Here is an 18,500-nt window from a genome sequence, read left to right on the forward strand (position 1 = left end):
GTGTTTTCTGTTTATCTCACCTTGTAATCAGGGGCGGACTGACAACTCATGGGGTCCCCGGGCAATAGGGGATCATGGGGCCCCTGTGTCTTTGCCCAAACTCAAAAAAGCCTATGAAAAAGGTACCACGGGCATCTCATGGGGCCCCCCTACTGACCCCGGGCCCTCGGGCAGTGCCCAAGTTTCCAAATGGTCAGTCCGCCCCTGCTTGTAATGATAGGCTGATCAGTTCTCCTGTGTCTATGTATTCATACACCTAACTTGTCCCTTAGGACAGGCAACTACTTGTTTTGGGTCACACAGGGTCCTGTGCATGGAAATGCAGGCTGCACGTTATTCCTCATCCCCGAAATAACTACACTTATTTAAATAATGACACATACACAATATTTCTTCTTTTGGCATAAAATTTTGGCTGCGGCACTTTTATTGGTAATTACACACAACATAAATTAAATTTGCAATATCGTTTATTCAAAACTTTTACATTTTAATTATCAACCAGGAATAAGCTTGCTCAGTCTTTTAGGACTCGAGCTATCTGAAATAATTCTATCAATAAGACCCCACCAGCCAAACTATTTACAACGTCCGGCCTACCCAAGAGCCGCAGGCCAATTCTATACTATTTTGTAATGCTAAATGAAAGATATCTATACCTACGTTTGATAGATGCACACCGTCTGAACGATAAATGCCACTAACTCCTCCTTCTAGATCCGTGTGATGGTATGAAATTCCACCTATCAGAGGCATGAATTTTTCCATAGACTTGTTTAGTCGTCTTTTTTAATTGAGGATTAACTAACCATACAAGTCTAGGGACTACTTCTGAAAAGATAATGGTAGTATTCGGGGATGGTAAGTGGCAACGGTGTAAGTCCCGTTACGTCATGAACATTAGTTCTAGAGTTTTCTCATTGTCTATGGCATTTCCCCCAAGGTGTATGATTAATATCTGAGGTGCAGGCCAAACTTCAAACAACTTAGAAAGATGAAAAAACAAGTTAAACCATTTAAGACCACGTATTCCTTTCCATAAAATTAGAGATTTTGCAGGATCCGTTGTTAAATTAGCTGAATATGAACGCTGAGCCGCTCTTTTCAAAGCCCAGTAGACAAATGAATGTCCCAGTATCCATATATATCTTCTATCACCTGAAGAAATAAACAGACAGGTTAGGTCTAACATATAATTGGAAACGTTGTGACTCCTATCTACCTAATTTTTTTATTATTTCATCATCCAAGCCCATTTTTGCAGTTTGCGTAGCTGCGCCTATTCTAAACGAATGAGATGTGAATTTAAATTGTATAAGACCTAGTTTGTTAATGCCTTCTTTAACCACTTGAGCGCCTGAGGATTTACCCCCCTTAATGACCAGGCCTTTTTTTGCTGTTTTGGCGCTGCACTAATTCAAATAATTGTGCGGTCATGCAATGCTGTACCCAAACGAAATTTACGTCCTTTTTTTCACACAAATAGAGCTTTCTTTTGATGGTATTTTATCATCTGTGCGCTTTTTATTTTTTGCGCTATAAACAAAAAAATCACAAAAATTTTGAAAAAAAAACAATATTTTCTACTTTCAGCTATAAAAAATATATCGTAAACTCAAAGTTAGTCATAAATTTAAGCCAAAATGTATTCTGCTACATGTTTTTGGTAAAAAAAAATCCCGTGCATTAGCGGGCAAACTGGCGCTATATGGGAGGGGCGCTAACACTATCGGAAGTCACCAGTGACACTAATACAGTGATCAGTAAAAATCTGTTCACTGTAATCAATGACACTGGTGACAGGGCAGTGAAGGGGTTAACTGGGGGGGGCGATCAAGGGGTTAAACGGGATTACTGGTGTACTGGCGGGCAATCTGGCGCTATCTGGGAGGGACGCTAACACTATCGGAAGTCGCCAGCGACACTGATACAGTGATGAGTAAAAATCGATTCACTGATCAGTGACACTGGTGACAGGGCAGTGAAGGGGTTAACTGGGGGGGGGGGCGGCGGGGCGATCAGGGGGTTGAATGTGTCCTAGGTGTGTTCTAACTGTGGGTATGTGCTGTTTTACTCATTTTTACTGTGTCGTCTTCTCTGTCTGGAACGGAATGTGTCCAGGCAGAGAAGAATGACATCATATCCTGTCCTGTGTAAACTTCAACAAAGGACAGGATAGGACAGGGACCAATCATCTGATTTCAGCCAGACATCACTGGCTGAAATCTAATGATTGATCCCTCCGGGATCGAATGGTGTCACCCGCGGGTCGGCGGGAGCGCACGCGCCCCCTGCTGGTGAAAACATCGGGAGCGCGGAACCCGTTTTAAAACGTGGTTTTGCGCCTGAGTGCCGCCCTGCACACGTATATATACAGTGGCAGGGCGGGAAGCTGTTTAAAATGGCATTAAATTGAGACTTACTTACAGCTGATGCATCAGCATGCACCAGAAAAAGACCCAGGCTGACCGGTCTAATATTCAAATACTTTTTTACCATGACAAAAGGGCAAATATCCATGTCTCCCCAAGTATTATTATTATTATACAGTAAGTATAAAGATTGATCCATTTTCCTCTTCCAGCCTGATCTGTTTTTGAAAATGGAATAAACAAACTAATTCCATTTTCCAAAACCGTCACATTTTGTAGTAGTAGACCAGACATTTCTTTTTTTATTTGGGGGCAATAGTTCTGATATGCGTAATGCTCCAAAAAATGCTAGAATAAATGCCACGTTAAACAGTATAGATTTGGAGTCTGAAAAACAAATTTCTTTGGTAATCCTACATAACTTTTTTAATAATTCGATAGATATGGGATGTCTTGTGTCTGGAGAATAATGCTGTTTTTTATATCCATTGAGCGCTTGTTTCACCGAAAAGAATGATGTACATGCTGGAAAATTACTTGAGGAAAAAGGAAACTCCTGCTAGAATTTTAACTATATGGCTATAAGCAAAATTCATGTGCATGAATGAGCACAAAAAAGAAAGAATTGTATTCTCAGATGGGCAATTGAACTGATAACCCAATTCTCTGGAAAACTGCTTCCATTTATTCCATGAAGATGAATATTCAACCCATGTGCTGTTGGATACCGAATTTTTTATGGCCTTTATCAGTACGTTTAAATCCGGTTGCACAGGTGATCTGGGCACTCGAAACCCTTTTAAATCTGCTGTTGGAAATAATTGTCTGAATCTTGATATCTGGAATCGAGATAAGGCGTCAGCTATTTGATTTTCTTTACCTGGGACATATCTTGCTTTAATCCAAATATTAAGTTTTAAACATTTCAAAACTAAATATCTAAGCAATTTTACCACCAAAATTGACCTAGATGATAAACAATATACTGCATACATAACCCCTTTATTATCTGTCTGTACTAACAGCCTTTTGTTGGAAAAGTGCTCTCCCCATAATTCCAACGCTACTATTAGAGGAAATAGTTCTAGCAAAACTACCGTATTTTCCGGCGTATAAGACGACTGGGCGTATAAGAAGACCTCCTACTTTTCCTGTTAAAATATAGGGTTTGGGCTATACTCGCCATGGAAGACTACCCCTCTTCCAACGCACACCAAATAAAAATTAAAAAACATCAGATTTGATTTCAATATGGTCATTTTAATTCAAATGCTTATGACATGCAGATACCTAGCAGGAAAACTGTCACTTATAAACAAAGGCTGTTTGTCATCAAACATGTAAACATAAAACAGTGCAAGTGGATTAAACTTTTCCTAATTCACTCTAAAGCTGAAAGGAAGGATAAGACAATAAACCCATGGGAGCTGCCATGCTGTTTGTTTTCTAAGCAGTCAACCAAACTGGAACTGATGATGATAGGAGGAAGATAACAAACAATAGAGAGAGAGCAAGTTCCTGGCGAGTCAGCAACGCCCATCATAACTGCAAGGTTTTGCTGGTGTGACAGTTTCCCTTTAAAAGCCTTCAAAATCCTCCTGTTTGTCATCTGATATCATAAGTACATCAATGACATCTTGTGATACATTTGTAAGGCAGTCATCGTATGGATCTAATTCCGTATCAGATGGTGTGGTCTCAGCTTCGGCTTCCTCTTCATCTTGCCACAAGTAGTCATCCTCCATACCATCTAATGAATTTGATATGCCACACTTCTTGAAAGACTTGATTACTGTTTCTGCATCAATATCATTCCAGGCTTTTATGACAAACTTGCACAAAACATCCAGCTGTGGAGCCCGCATGTTTCCTCCTTTTGTGAATGACTTTCCGCCGCTAACCATCCACTCATTCCACTGTTCTCAAATGCGATCTTTAAATGGCTTGTTTAGGCACACATCCAGTGGCTGTACCAACGATGTCAATCCTGCAGGAATAACTGCCGCATCTGTGTTTATTCTTGCAAGCCTTTGCTTGGTGCTGGGAGTTAAATGAGCCCTGAACATATCCCACACCAGTAGACTACGTTTTTGAATAAGTCCACCTGGTCGCCTGCTCCATACATTATCAAGCCATAGCTTTACCCCTTCTTCATCCATCCAGCCTTTTTCATTCACGTGTACAAAACAACCAACAGGGAACTTGAGTTTCGGCATTGTTTTCCTTTTAAAAATAATCGTTGGTCTCAGTTTGGCACCATCAGCTGTGCATGCTAGTACCACTGTAAAACTGGACTTCTCATGTCCTGTTGTTTTTAATTAAAATTGTTTTTTCACCTTTTGGATGGACAGCTTTATTTCCAACCATATCAAAATTCATTGGAGTTTCATCCATATTTCCGATACTACTTAACGCATAGCCATGTTTATTGCGCTGTTGTATTACGTATCGATGGAAACTATTTACTTTGGCATCAAGATCTGCAGGTAATTCTTGTGCAATTTTCATCTTTTGCCTAAGTGTCATATTATGCCTTTCCAAGAATCTAGTACACCAGGATACAGTGGCCTTAAATCTGTTGCTGTGATCTGGGTTAGATTTGGCCCACTGAAGTGCAAACAAACGTATTTTATTTCGGGTCACTATATAACCGTTTTGGCGATGCTTATTCACCATGTCTGCTACATGTTTTTCGAGTTCTGGCCAATGTGGGGTGCCTCTTCTTAATGCACACTTACCCCTTGGCATACACTTTAATGCTTTTTCATTTGCTTTCCAGTCCCGAACCATCTTTTCTGTTACTCCATATTGTCTTGCAGCAGCACAGTTATTCTGTTCCATGGCAAAGTTTACAACTTTAAGTTTGAAACTGGCTTCATATTTCTTTCTTCTTGCTGGTGGAGCCATGATGGGGTCTTGACTGTTATCCATTTGTATACTGTACTGTATGTACTGGTGCTGTACTGTATGAACCGGTAAAGATACTGGTGCTGTACTGTATGAACCGGTACAGATACTGGTGCTGTACTGTATGAACCGGTACAGATACTGGTGCTGTACTGTATGAACCGGTACAGATACTGGTGCTGTACTGTATGAACCGGTACAGATACTGGTGCTGTACTGTATGAACCGGTACAGATACTGGTGCTGTACTGTATGAACCGGTACAGATACTGGTGCTGTACTGTATGAACCGGTACAGATACTGGTGCTGTACTGTATGAACCGGTACAGATACTGGTGCTGTACTGTATGAACCGGTACAGATACTGGTGCTGTACTGTATGAACCGGTACAGATACTGGTGCTGTACTGTATGAACCGGTACAGATACTGGTGCTGTACTGTATTCACCACCACATGTATCTGCTCACCAGATAGACTCTGTTTTTTCACCACATATAAGATGCACACCAAACTTCATTAGAGATGCGCTGTTCCAACATTCGAATTGGTTGAAGTGCAGATGCTCCTGCTTCCCCCTGCCTTCCCTCAGAATCGCCAATCCAACCCAGTATACAACAACCAACAAATCACGGCAAGCGATGTATTTTTTGTGCACACTGCATACAAAGCCTGCTTGGATTGGGTGGGTCAGCTCTCCCTGCCTGCCCAGCCCTCCCTGTCTCCAAGATGATCCGAGCGGTACCGTAGTTTGCACAGAACTGCCACAGTGAAGACATTATTATTATGATTATAATGCTTAGCTAATTACCGTATTTCATTAAGATATTGCCATGAAGGGGTCAATTCAACAAGGTCGGATGCAGCAGTTGAGTGCTCGATTGATTGTGACTGAAACTGTGACATGCGCAGAAGCGTCAGGGATACACATCTTCATGGGCATACTCATCTTGCTGCTAGCCGATGTGTATCCCTTTTCTGCATGTCACAGTTTCAGTCCAGCTCAATCGAGCACTCAACTGCTGCATCCGACCTTGTTGAAGTTTCATGCAGTTCTGCTATGAATGGTGATCGGCGATCGTCTACTGCTGCCGAAGACATGCGCAGAAGCGTCAGCTCGGAAGTACCGGTATGGATTCAACACAACACCCGGCATATAAAACGACCCCCAACTTTGTAGAAGATTTCCATGGGGTAAAAAGTCGTCTTATATGCCGGAAAATACGGTATGTTCTTTGTTGCATTCATTCGAATCCATTTTGATGGCCATTTACCACAACTCCAATGTGATTTCCATATTTCCGCAAAACCAAATGAGCCAGCTGAATCAGTGAACAATTCAAAATCCGTTGCAAAGATAAATTCATCCTGAAAAAACGAACAACCTTTATATTCCTCAAAAAATTTTAACCACACTACTAAATCCTCCTTTAATTCACAGGTTAATCTTACATGTGAGAAAGGAGATTTAAACCCGAAATCGCTAAATAAAGCGTACACGAAAATATTTTTCCCACTGGCATTATTCTGGATGCAAATGCCAGTAGGCCTAATAATGACTGTAATTCTATTAATAATACTTTTTTTTACCCTCTTATTGTTGTCAATTTTTTCCTCTTGGCAGTCGAAATTCAAATTTTTCTGTGTCTATCAGTATTCCTAAAAATTCCAATTTTGTGGTTGGATAAATCGTTTTCATTTGCTAATGGTATACCGAAATGCTGCGTTACCTTACTGAACATTTGCAGCATGTCTACACATATTGTCGAAAATGCTGGGCCTATAAACAAAAAATCATCCAGATAATGAGTTCTCCCATTCTGGCCTGATTCTTTTTCAATAGCCCATTGTAAGAATTTTGAAAATGTTTCGAAATACGCACAAGACAGTGAACAACCCATTGGTAAACATCTATCGTAGTAAAGTTGACCTTCATAATGGATACCCAATGAGTTAAATGCTTCTGGGTTAATAGGTAATAGCCTAAATGCTGCCTTTATATCTGCCTTGGCTAGCAATGCTCCTTTTCCAAACTTTCTTATTTTATGAATGGCTCCTTCAAACGTGCAACATGATACTGATGCTGATCCTTCATCTATTTTGTCGTTTAAAGAAAAGCCTTTTGGGAATGATAGGTGGTGAATAAGCCGATACGTATTCGGTTCTTATTTAGGAATATTACCCAGTGGCGATATCCTAAAATTATGAAAAGGTGGTTCCTTAACCCCTTTGCGCCGGCGCCTCCCGGCCCTTTTAAGAGTTTCAGAAGCCGGGAGGCGGGGTTCAGGGTCATGTGACCGCTGTGATGCGGCGGTCACATGATCGGGAAAGGTCCCAATCGAAAGAGGAGATCGGGACCTTTCCGTGAGTATCGGACATGTGTGCTGGGAGCACGGCAGGGTGTGCGCTCTCGTCACATATGTCCTTTTTTAATAGAATGCAAATATGCGACCGCTCGGCGTCTAGGCCCAGACGCCGGGAGGCCGCACATTTGCGTTCGGCCAGTGTGAAGAGGTTAAAAGGACCAGCCAGGCGTCCTTCTTTTATTTCTGTTTCTAATTTTTTTCTAACAATGTGAAATTGATCTACCGACTTTAAATTATCAACAATATTACATCCATAACCTGAAAATATTGGTAACAAAAACCATTCAAAAAACCATCCGTTTAAAAACTTAACTGTCTCCTTGTTTGGATATATTTCCAACTTTGACGCATGTTTTCCAAATTCACTGGTGTGCTGCCTTTTGATACATTCTCTCTTTTGTCCTTGAAAAGCCATGTTTCTTTTGAAACCTTTAAGAAATGAATGTGGGCCTGAACAATGCGAACATTCGTGTTTTGTACCTACATGACCCTGCCCACTTACATTGACTTTCATTGAATGCGTAACCATATCCCTTTTATATAAGGGAATACTGTGATGGAAGATTGTGGTTTTTGAAATGTCTGTTTTTGAGGTAATATTAAGTTTAGCCACAAGCCTACATTCTTCATACCCCATTTTAGTGATGGATATATAGATAGTTTTTGCCGGAAAGATTTGTCGTAATGATACCATCCTAATCCTCCAAAATTTTTATAGGCCTCTAAAACTTGTTCCAAATGTTGGAATAAACCACTGCAATGCTCTGGGTGTTTTTCCCCTAGCACGCTAGAATATATTGCAAAAGCTTGCAGCCAATTATGAAATGATCTCGCTATTGGTCTACGCCTGTCTTCATCGTCGGGTTTTCTATCAGTTTTGCCTGTGAAATCTTTTGCTGAGGGTAACAATGACAGAATAACCACAAATTCTCCTTTCCATATTTTTTCTTTTAATTGCGTTGATAAATGATATCCTAGCGGGGATATTTCACATAGCAAAACTTCTTTTAAACATGTTTCTGGTATTGGCGAATTAATATTCATTCCCGTATTATTTTTTTCTATACTCATGCTACCTAAATTACTGGACAATTTATCATTAATATTAACATTACTATCCTTATTAACCCACACATTAGCATGACTACTATTTTTAACAAATTATCACTATTAACATTTTTGTTTAAATTATTAGTAAGTGTTGTAATGAAATCTAATATTTTTTAATAAGCTGTTAATCTCATCATTTCCACAAGATGTCGCTGTTTCGATTTCTGGATCCCTGTGCTGACCTCTGTTGCCACCACTGGATAAAGTCGGTATTGCATGCACAGGCTCGTTTCTCTTCGGGCTTTCCTGACTCAGCTCCAGTTGAGGTTGTTGCCTAGCAACCACTTCGGAGGCCGCAGCCTCACTTTCAGCTCCGAGGGATGCTCGACTTCCATGAATACTTACTCTTCCTGGCAGCGAAGGAACCTGTCTCTTCCTCCTCTCATGCTGGCTTGCTCTTCCGACCACCGTTTCTTCCGATGCCCAGCCGGACTCCTCTTGCCCTGCTGATGATGCTGGTCAACCACTGGAACCGTGCCGAGACTCGCTCTTCTGTGACAGGCTCTATTCGGCCGCTCTTCCTCTGACAGCGCTTCGGTGAGTTCTCCAACCCCTGTTCTGTGTCTTCCCGCTCCTTCCCCTCTTCCCCTTCGGCTGCCATATCAAGGCAGCGCCACAGCCATTCTTCTCCTCCGCTGCTCCTGGCTTGCTCCAAAACTTGCCTCATGAGGGTCTTCATGGTCAGAATTAGCACAAACCGGCTCCTTAATATTATAGCTCCTTGCAACCTGTTGGCCAACTCTGACCAACTGTGAGAATTCTGTTACGAAGTGCCCTGTATATAATGAGCCCCAAACAATTCCAGAATGTTCCAGGTCACATGATTTTTCCCGCTTTTTCTAAGGTCACGTGGTTATTCTCTTCTTGCGTTTTTCTCTGTCAGATTTCTTAAAGGGGCCCTAACCTAATTCCTACCTATTCCTGAGGAGAAGTTTTTTTTTTTTTCTTTTTAATTAAATTAGGGATGGCGTCCGCATGCCCATGCTTTCAGGCTCATATGTTAGAGCCCTCGTTTTTTTTATTCCTGTTGTATCACAAATGTGGAAGTGCTAATGTGATAAAACACATCCTTCGGCATGGTGATCTGTTGTTTGGTTTGCCTGCTTGTGTCTGTGTCAGATCTAATTACTGTGTAGGTCTCCTTTGCACAGCACCAGACTGAGATACCCAGGGACTGTGGGATATATAGTTTCTTCACAGGATGGTTCAGTTTTCAGGTTACAGACAGAGGCCATGCACTATTTGGTGCAGTGCCAGGCTGCATGCCTCATGTTTGAACACAACAGAAAATTCTGACACAAAAATGTCAAGATTTAGAGCTGATTCACACGTGTAGAGCGGATTGAAGCTCAGGTTTCACTGCTAATTGACACAGTAGTTGTTCAGCGGTTCATGTCAGGTTTACATCAGGTTCAGGACAGGATTAGCTCAGGATCTTATCCTATTCGCCCATCTGTGGCTTAGAAATGGTTCCCCAGAAGGTAATAGCCTGTAATCTGCACCTGCAGGCACTGCTCAGAAATCGGAACGGACTTTTCCACACCGCACTGAATCCGCATTGGACATATGTGAACAGGCACAATAGGAAGCAATGTTTTTTCACATGTCATGCGGATTGGATGCGGTTCAAACCACATGCAATCCATATATACAGTTGTGTTCAAAATAATAGCAGTGTGTTGAAAAAAGTGAATAAAGCTCAAAATCCTTCTAATAGCTTTTATTTCCATACACACAAATGCATTGGGAACACTACACATTCTATTCCAAATCAAAACATGAAGAAAAATATCAAATTTGTGTTGTTCCTCTAAAAAAAATTGAAGAAAAGTGAATATTAGACTGTTCAAAAAAATAGCAGTGTTTGTGTTCTTCTTTACAAACTCAAGCATTCACTATATAAAATGAAAAATGTTTGACGATTTTGCTTTCCTTTGAATCACTTAATGAATATTTAGTTGTATAAACACTGTTTCTGAGAACTGCTGTACATCTGTGTTGCATGGAGTCAACCAACTTCTGGCACCTGTGAACAGGTATTCCAGCCCAGGATGATTGGACTACATTCCACAGTTCTTCTCTATTTCTTGGTTTTGCCTCAGAAACTGCATTTTTAATGTCACCCCACAAGTTTTCTATTGGATTAAGATCCGGGGATTGGGCTGACCACTCCATAACGTCACTCTTGTTGGTCTGGAACCAAGATGTTGCACGTATACTGGTGTGTTTGGGGTCGTTGTCTTGTTGGAACACCCATTTCAAGGGCATTTCCTCTTCAGCATAAGGCAGCATGACCTCTTCAAGTATTCTGATGTATTCAAACTGATCCATGATCCCTGGTATGCGATAAATAGGCCCAACACCGTAGTATGAGAAACATCCCCATATCATGATGCTTGCACCACCATGCTTCACTCTCTTCACAGTGTACTGTGGCTTGAATTCAGTGTTTGGGGGTCGTCTGACAAACTGTCTCCGGCCACTAGACCCAAAAAGAACAATCTTACTTTCATTAGTCCACAAAATGTTGCGCCATTTCTCTTTAGGCCAGTCAATGTGCTCTTTGGCAAATTGTAGCCTCTTCAGCGCGTCTTTTTTTTCAACAGTGGGACTTTGCAGGGGCTTCTTGCAGATAGCTTGGCTTCACATAGGCGTCTTCTAATTGTAACAGTACTCACAGGTAACTTTAGACCTTCTTTGATCTTCCTGGAGCTGATTGTTGGCTGAGTCCTTGCCATTTTGACTATTCTATCCATTTGAATGGTAGTTTTTTGCTTTCTTCCACGACTTTCAGGTTTTGGTTGCCATTTTAAAGCATTTGCGATCATTTTAGCTGAGCAGCCTATCATTTTCTGCACTTCTTTATATGTTTTCCCCTCTCCAATCAACTTTTTAATCAAGGAAAATGTCTGGAACGACCCATTTTCCTCAGAATTTCAGAGAGAAATGCACTGTAACCAGCATGTACATTTGCTGCCTTCCTTCCTTAAATAAGGGCAATAACTGCCACCTGTTTTTCAAAGAATGAATGACCTCACTAATAGAACTCCACACTGCTATTATTTTGAAAATGCCCCTTTCAATTAGTGATTCAGTTACACAGAATCAGCAGCATGCATGTCATGACTGTTGGGTCTGTTGGATTTCTATTACTCTACTACACCTGCTAGTAAATTATTTGCCATGTAGAAATATCATTTCTACCAAAAACAGTGATTGATCAGGTTAGTGATGTCTGACTGCTATTATTTTGAACACAACTGTATGTGAACCGGCACTAACTCTACTATAGTGTGTGCATATGTGGCAACAAATGACACCATGAAGCTACACAATCAATGCACATCTGATCCAGGTAAAATACAAAAGATGCAAGTGGGAAGGTTTATAATGAAAAAGTCACATTCACTTAATTAGAAAAATTCTATTATTTCCTTTTGTTTATATTATCAGTGTATTCTAAAACATTTTACATACAGTGCCTTGAAAAAGTCTTCATTCCCCTTGAAATTTTCCACATTTGTGTCATTTTACAGCCAAAAACTTAAATGTATTTTATTGGGATTTTATGTGAAAAATACATTTCGTTTTTGGTCATGATGAAAATTATGTGGAAAATTTCAAGGGGTAAAAATACTTTTTCAAGGCACCGCAGATCAGTGGCTTGCCACCTAGTTAACCGCTGTTCCAGCTGAGCTTACAACCACGTTTGTAGTTACATGCACTCATACAACCACACTGGGGTTTAACCAACCTAATTGCACCTTTCATTGTAGGGTAAAATGAGAATTCTAAGTGGTGTATTTTAAAAAAAAAAAAAAAAAAAAAAGGAATAACCACTTCCCAGCCACCCTATAGCAGTTTTACTACTCCAGGGTGGCCACTCTGCACAAAATTCCATTTTTTTTTTTGCATTTGTGGTTAGGGGGCAGGAAAGTAAGGAATGCATTGAAGGTAAACCAAAATGAAAACATGCACCAGTTCAGCTTTCAGAAAGAACATTGCCTGGAGTTACATTCCAGTTTGGCAACACTTTCATAGAACACAAATTAGTATATGAGGTACAGGTAGCCAAAGGAAATCCTTAGAACTGGATATATTCCATTACAAGGAATAGTGCAATCATCATCATTGTGTTGAAAAGGAACATGAATAAAATAAACCATCGTCTGGCTAAGAGTTTTGACAACTGATTTTACATGACAATTTGGCCTACACCAGAAAAAGCAAAAGCTGATGTTTAACAGTAGCCAATGACTAGACGTTTGAGAACAGTGGGAGCACAGGCTAAACAGAAAAAAAAAAGGATTATGTATAAATAGGCTACTGTATATGGATACCTTAGGTATAAAAATATCTGTGCCTAGAACATCACAGCCCATAAAGCAAAAAAGTGCCTGCACTATTCAATATGGATCATACAATTCCATGTTTAAAAACAGTCAACAAATAGTGACCCTGGAAGATACTAGAACAATCACTGTAAACTACATTAAACAATACATTTTATAATATGTATCTAAATATGCAGTTATTGCGACTCTGCTAGAACAGTCCTCTTCTATTCTAAGTTACCTCCAAGAGAAATTTTCATTAACACTGTAGTCACCACAGATGGCATCACAGAGTAAAATACAGTCCTGGCAGAGTGTAGGCATACAGCTCCTAATGTGTACAAAAGCATTTTGCGCAGTTTTGCAGCCATTGTGTCTTTATTGATGACAGGAAGGCAATGTGGTGCCTCTTCCACTAGCGCCACCAGCTCTGAAGGCTCTTCTGACTTTACTTTCCATAGAACTTCTTGTTTAGAAGGAAGATGAGAAGGTTTACATTGACCTTTGCTCGGTCAATCATCTTCATAACCGCAACACCCTCATACTGCAGCTGGAGAAGGTCCTGAAAGTGCAAATGGGGAAAATCAGGAAGGTGAACACTTGGTATAAAAGCCTGCATTCAATCTGCAAAGTTGATTGGAGAACACATAATACATGTCTTGTTTTCATACAAATTTAGGATACACACGCAGACCTTTACATGGATGATCTGGACACGTACTGGCACATTCATTGAGCTATGTTACAGGGTATCATTGTCAGTAACAAAACTAGCAATAGTTGAGCCCACTGGTAGAATGGTGTGGAAATCTCTGCAAACTATATATATATAAAAAAAAAAACCCTTCAGTTCTACATTTCTGTTCTCTTCTCTTGTTAATATGATCTTTTTGCAAACTGCTAAAATCTATTTCTTGGAATTGATTGATGAACACAGAAATTCAGATGCTGTCAGGTTCTACTATTATCCGCAGGAAGATTAAACATTGGAAAACCAACAAATTGTAAACCAACCTCATGATAACCCTTCATCTACAAAAGCATGCCTCAGATGGTAGCAAGCAGTACCTGAACATTAACACAGAATGGTAGGACCTGTGTCCCTCAATTGGCTGCTAGATACTCTGCATTCCTACTTCTTTTCTTGCCCATTGAGAGACACACAATTTAGATGCTGCTGGGACACCCAAATGTGGTGTGCTACAGAGGAACAACCTCTAACAAGCCCAACAGGACTGGGGAAGAGATGCTTGAAGGACCAACATCTGACACTTGATTAGGCTAAGCCTCTTACCCGATAGAGTAACCTGCCAGACAACCAAGGAAGGACACAGAATCAGCCTGATGCTCAAGACCAGGGGTCTCCAAACTTTTTAAGCAAAGGGCCAGGTTGCTGTCCTTCCGCCTTTAGGGGTGCTGGACTGTGGCCAGTGGGAGTAGAAAATGCCCTGGCAACAGTGCCCTATCATTGGCTTTAACCACATGCCGCCCAGCCACTGTAGAAATACGTTGGCAGGGCGGCATGGCTGGGCAAAACCACGTTTTAAAACGTGTTTGCAAAACAGGTAGGGGGCGCGCCACCGCCCTACCTGTCCCGCCGATCACGGCCACGGGTGTCAGTTACCGGCTGTGTCCCGCCGATTAGTGGCAATCACTGACAGAGAGCAGGGCTGCAGTAACTCTAGAATATTGTTTTTTTTTCTCAAAATTGTCAGCTTTTTTTTTTTTATAGCGCAAAAAATAAAAACCCGCACAGGCGATCAAATACCACCGAAAGAAAGCTCTATTTGTGTGAAAAAAAGGACATAAATTTCATTTATGTATCGATTGCATGACCGCACAATTGTCCGTTAAACTAGCGCAGCGCTGTATAGCAAAAAAATGGCGTAAATTGCAGTATCTATACCATAGTTTGTAGACGCTATAACTTTCACACAAAGCAATCAATATACACTCATTGGGATTTTTTTTTACCAAAAACATGTAGAAGAATACATTTTGGCTTAAATTTATAACTAACTTTGAGTTTACTATATATTTTTTATAGCTGAAAGTAAAAAATATAGTTTTTCTTCAAAATTGTTGGTCTTTTTTTGTTTATAGCGTGAAAGATAAAAAGCGCACAGGTGATCAAATACCACCGAAAGAAAGCTCTATTTGTGTGAAAAATAGGACGTAAATTTTGTTTGGGTGCAGCATTGCATGACCGCGCAATTATCAGTTGAATTAGTGCAGCGCCGAGTAGCAAAAAGAGGCCTGGTCATTAAGTGGGGTAAATCCTCTGGAGGACAAGTGGTTAATAGGAGGAATAGTGCCACATTGTTGATAACAAAAAGAACAGTGCCCCATTGATGGTGTCAGTAGGGGGAATGGTGCTCCATCATTGGTTTCAGTTGGTGGAATAGTGCCCCAAGGGCCAGATAAAGGCAAGCAAAGGGCCACAGTTTGGAGATCACTGCCAGAGAGTTGCACCAAACAGAAAGGAATGCTAAACATGGATCTAAAAGCTGATCAACCACTACCCACTAAAACAGATGGAACAACTATAGTAACAAAAGAAAATAAAAACACAACTGGATGTGATCAACAGAAAATGGGGACAAACCCTGGAAGGAAAAAGTCCCAAGAAGTAATTAGGACAAACCAGGTCCAGGTGAGAAAGACTAGCCAATCTTCATGGGAAGGACTAAGCTGTCTAGAATCAAAACGACACAAAGTCAAGCATTAAAGAGGAGGTCTGGCTAGACAACCAAACTGGCTATGTGACACTTACCAGGGAAAACTTGAGCAGCAAAAACAAACAGCCATCGGGTGTGAAAAAGAGTGAGACCAGAGAATCCAAGGGATAGATTCCACAAAGTCAATGTGACTCAAGGGTTTGACTGAAGAGAAGGCACCCCCCACAAGGGTAGGCAGGAAATGGAATCAAAAGCATAGCCCCATATACTGGTGAGAAGGGGACCACTGGCGCTCATACATGCTCCCTGGCATGCACAGGTGCTGTTGTTACATTTCAGAGGATCCTGTTGAGAAACTGCCTTGTCTATCCCTGACCTCAAGCGCTGGATCTATGAAAGCTCCCAAGGAAACAATGGTATGCCTCCTTGAATGTTGTATGGCTAGCAAAAATCAGGGAAATCAATGAAATGGAAGACTTGGTTGCAACAGAGAGCACAAGAGATACATGTTTGAAAAAAATGTCTGCTCTGATTATTCAGCCCTACTAAACTTGGATCTAAACCCTGTAATGTTAGCAGAACACAACTTGTCTTATGGGACCCGAAAGTAAGAGCACGGCATCTATCCTTTCCCACGCTATTGTATCCTTTCCCACGCTGTTCAGGTGAGTTTACCCCCACCCATTTTTAAAAATGTTAATGAGTGCAGAGAGCCACGTGTAACATGGCACATATGGTATCGGATTTCCTCTCTTCAGTCTGTACAGCTCTGCTGAGCAAGCTGGCTGGCGAGTTGATTTTTGAACCATTTTTCCTTTATTACGGATATGCGTTGCCCGGTTCACTTAGTCCTTGCTTCATAAGCCAGTTATAGACCGGGGCAGGTGCCATGTTTTATTTTTCTGCTGAGCCGGGGGATTAAATAAGCTCATAATTTTATTTGCTGTGTTTTACAAAGTCTACTATTTGTATTATGGACATTATAATTATGATGTTGTACACGGAAATCCCTGTATACTTTTCTTTTTACCATTGTTGTGTATGATCTCTGTACTCTGTTTTATTGTTAAATAAAGATATGGAGGAGAAAAAAAAAAAAAAAAGGAAAGCCCCCGATCCTTCAGATCTAGAGAAGTATCAGACATCATGGAGCAAGGGACAGATATCTTTGTAGTACAGCTAAAAGCAATACATTGAGGGCAGAACAAAACAAAGCATCTGAAGAACCTTTCTTAAGAAGCTGATGATCAGTCAAAGGAAGGGGACCTATCTGCAGGTGCACAGGTCTCACAAAGTCATCAGGATATACTCTGTTCTTTTCAGAGGATACCTGCTGCAGTGAAAGAACCAGACTATTTTCCTTCACGCAGAAAGGACTCCCTACTCCTTCTTGTTGAAGACGTGGCAGCAGATGATGCCCAAACTGTTTTGAAGGGCAAGACAGTAGCCCCAGGAATAGTGGCTCTCCAGTGAGCAAAACCATATAGGGGAAGGGGGTGCCACAGGAAAAAAGGATTAGCCTGTGAGTAGAAAGAGGCATTCTCTGAACCTGAATTCCTGAGACACAAACTACCCAAGGACCCCTGGGGTTCACAATCAACCCCCCCCCCCCAAAGTGCTTGCTGCATCTTCATACTGAAACTTTTTAAATAGAGTTTGTGGACTGCCTAAGTGGGCCTGGGGGCAGAAGTAGATGAAAGAAGCATAGGCTTCAGCCGATATTTCCCTACACCTGAGAAAGCATTGGAAGCCTTCGGCTCTCACTGCTGTCATGCAGGCACTTGGCAGGAGAGAGGGACCAGGAGCGTCGGCGGGGGACCTGAGAAGAGGATGGTTGGGGCTACTCTGTGCAAAGGCATTGCACAGAGCAGGTAAGTATAACAAGTTTTTTGATTTAAAAATAAAATAGAGAAACTTATCTTTAAAATCACTTTAAGAAAATAATATATATTTTCACACTACCCCTACACAAACACTTCAATGGTCATTCTTGTGAGGAGAAAAAAAAACACTTTCAAAGATTCACATCTTTGCTTTGCGGTAAAACACATTTTAAATTTGAAATGCACATTCCCAATGCATAAAAGACCTACATTTTAGGCGCTACAGTGCACAAATGTTATTAGGGTCCTGTGGTGTGCTGCAAATTAAAAAAAAAAAAACCGTTGCATGTGCATTACAAAGGTCTGCTATGGTGCTTTGGCAGCCCATATCAAATGAATGATCTTTCTTACCTCTACACACATACAGGCATGCAGTAATGAATAGTAAAGGCATGAAAAGTGTCCCTTCCCCTTTCTATAAATCATAATTTATCTTTATAAAAGTTATATAGTAGTATTGCGACTTAATTTAAAAAAGAAAAAAAAGCAATTAAGTCTGGTTTAATTTTTCAGTAAGCACATGAATCGTAACTTCAGAGTTATAATAACCTAGACATCTCTCTGCTATATTGGAAATGTGCAGTCTTTCATTTTTTGGCAGACCATGAGCAAATAGTACAGATAATGGGTTAACAAAACTCCAATGAGATTACCTGATAATGCAACATATATGTTTCCATTTGAACACCCATGAACTTGGCTTTCACTTCAAAATCACCAACTTCTTCCATAGGAGATATTTCAAAGATCACATTTTTAAATCTGCATAGACAACAGATGACAAATGTGAGGGGTGTGTCAGACAGACAGTGTTGCAACACATATATACAGCATGAGATAAAAAAAAAAG

The 18,500-nt window shown here is 40.7% G+C and overlaps 2 long non-coding RNA genes across 11 annotated transcripts in view; one reads left to right on the top strand and one right to left on the bottom strand.

The window, feature by feature from the left end:
• LOC149455897 (uncharacterized) overlaps positions 1-18,500 on the top strand; it is a 363,195-nt gene that overhangs the window by 342,530 nt on the left and 2,165 nt on the right. The gene's annotated exons all lie outside the window — the stretch shown is intronic.
• LOC149455900 (uncharacterized) lies at positions 13,166-18,405 on the bottom strand. Its single transcript, XR_016314008.1, has 2 exons — positions 18,304-18,405; positions 13,166-13,651 (listed from the first exon to the last, which is right to left on the bottom strand). It is a non-coding gene; the product is annotated as an uncharacterized LOC149455900 (long non-coding RNA).

This window comes from Staurois parvus, unplaced genomic scaffold (genome assembly GCF_062004578.1).
Source record: "Staurois parvus isolate SC_StPar_1 unplaced genomic scaffold, SC_StPar_1.0 ptg000385l, whole genome shotgun sequence".
Taxonomy (NCBI): Eukaryota; Metazoa; Chordata; class Amphibia; order Anura; family Ranidae; genus Staurois; species Staurois parvus.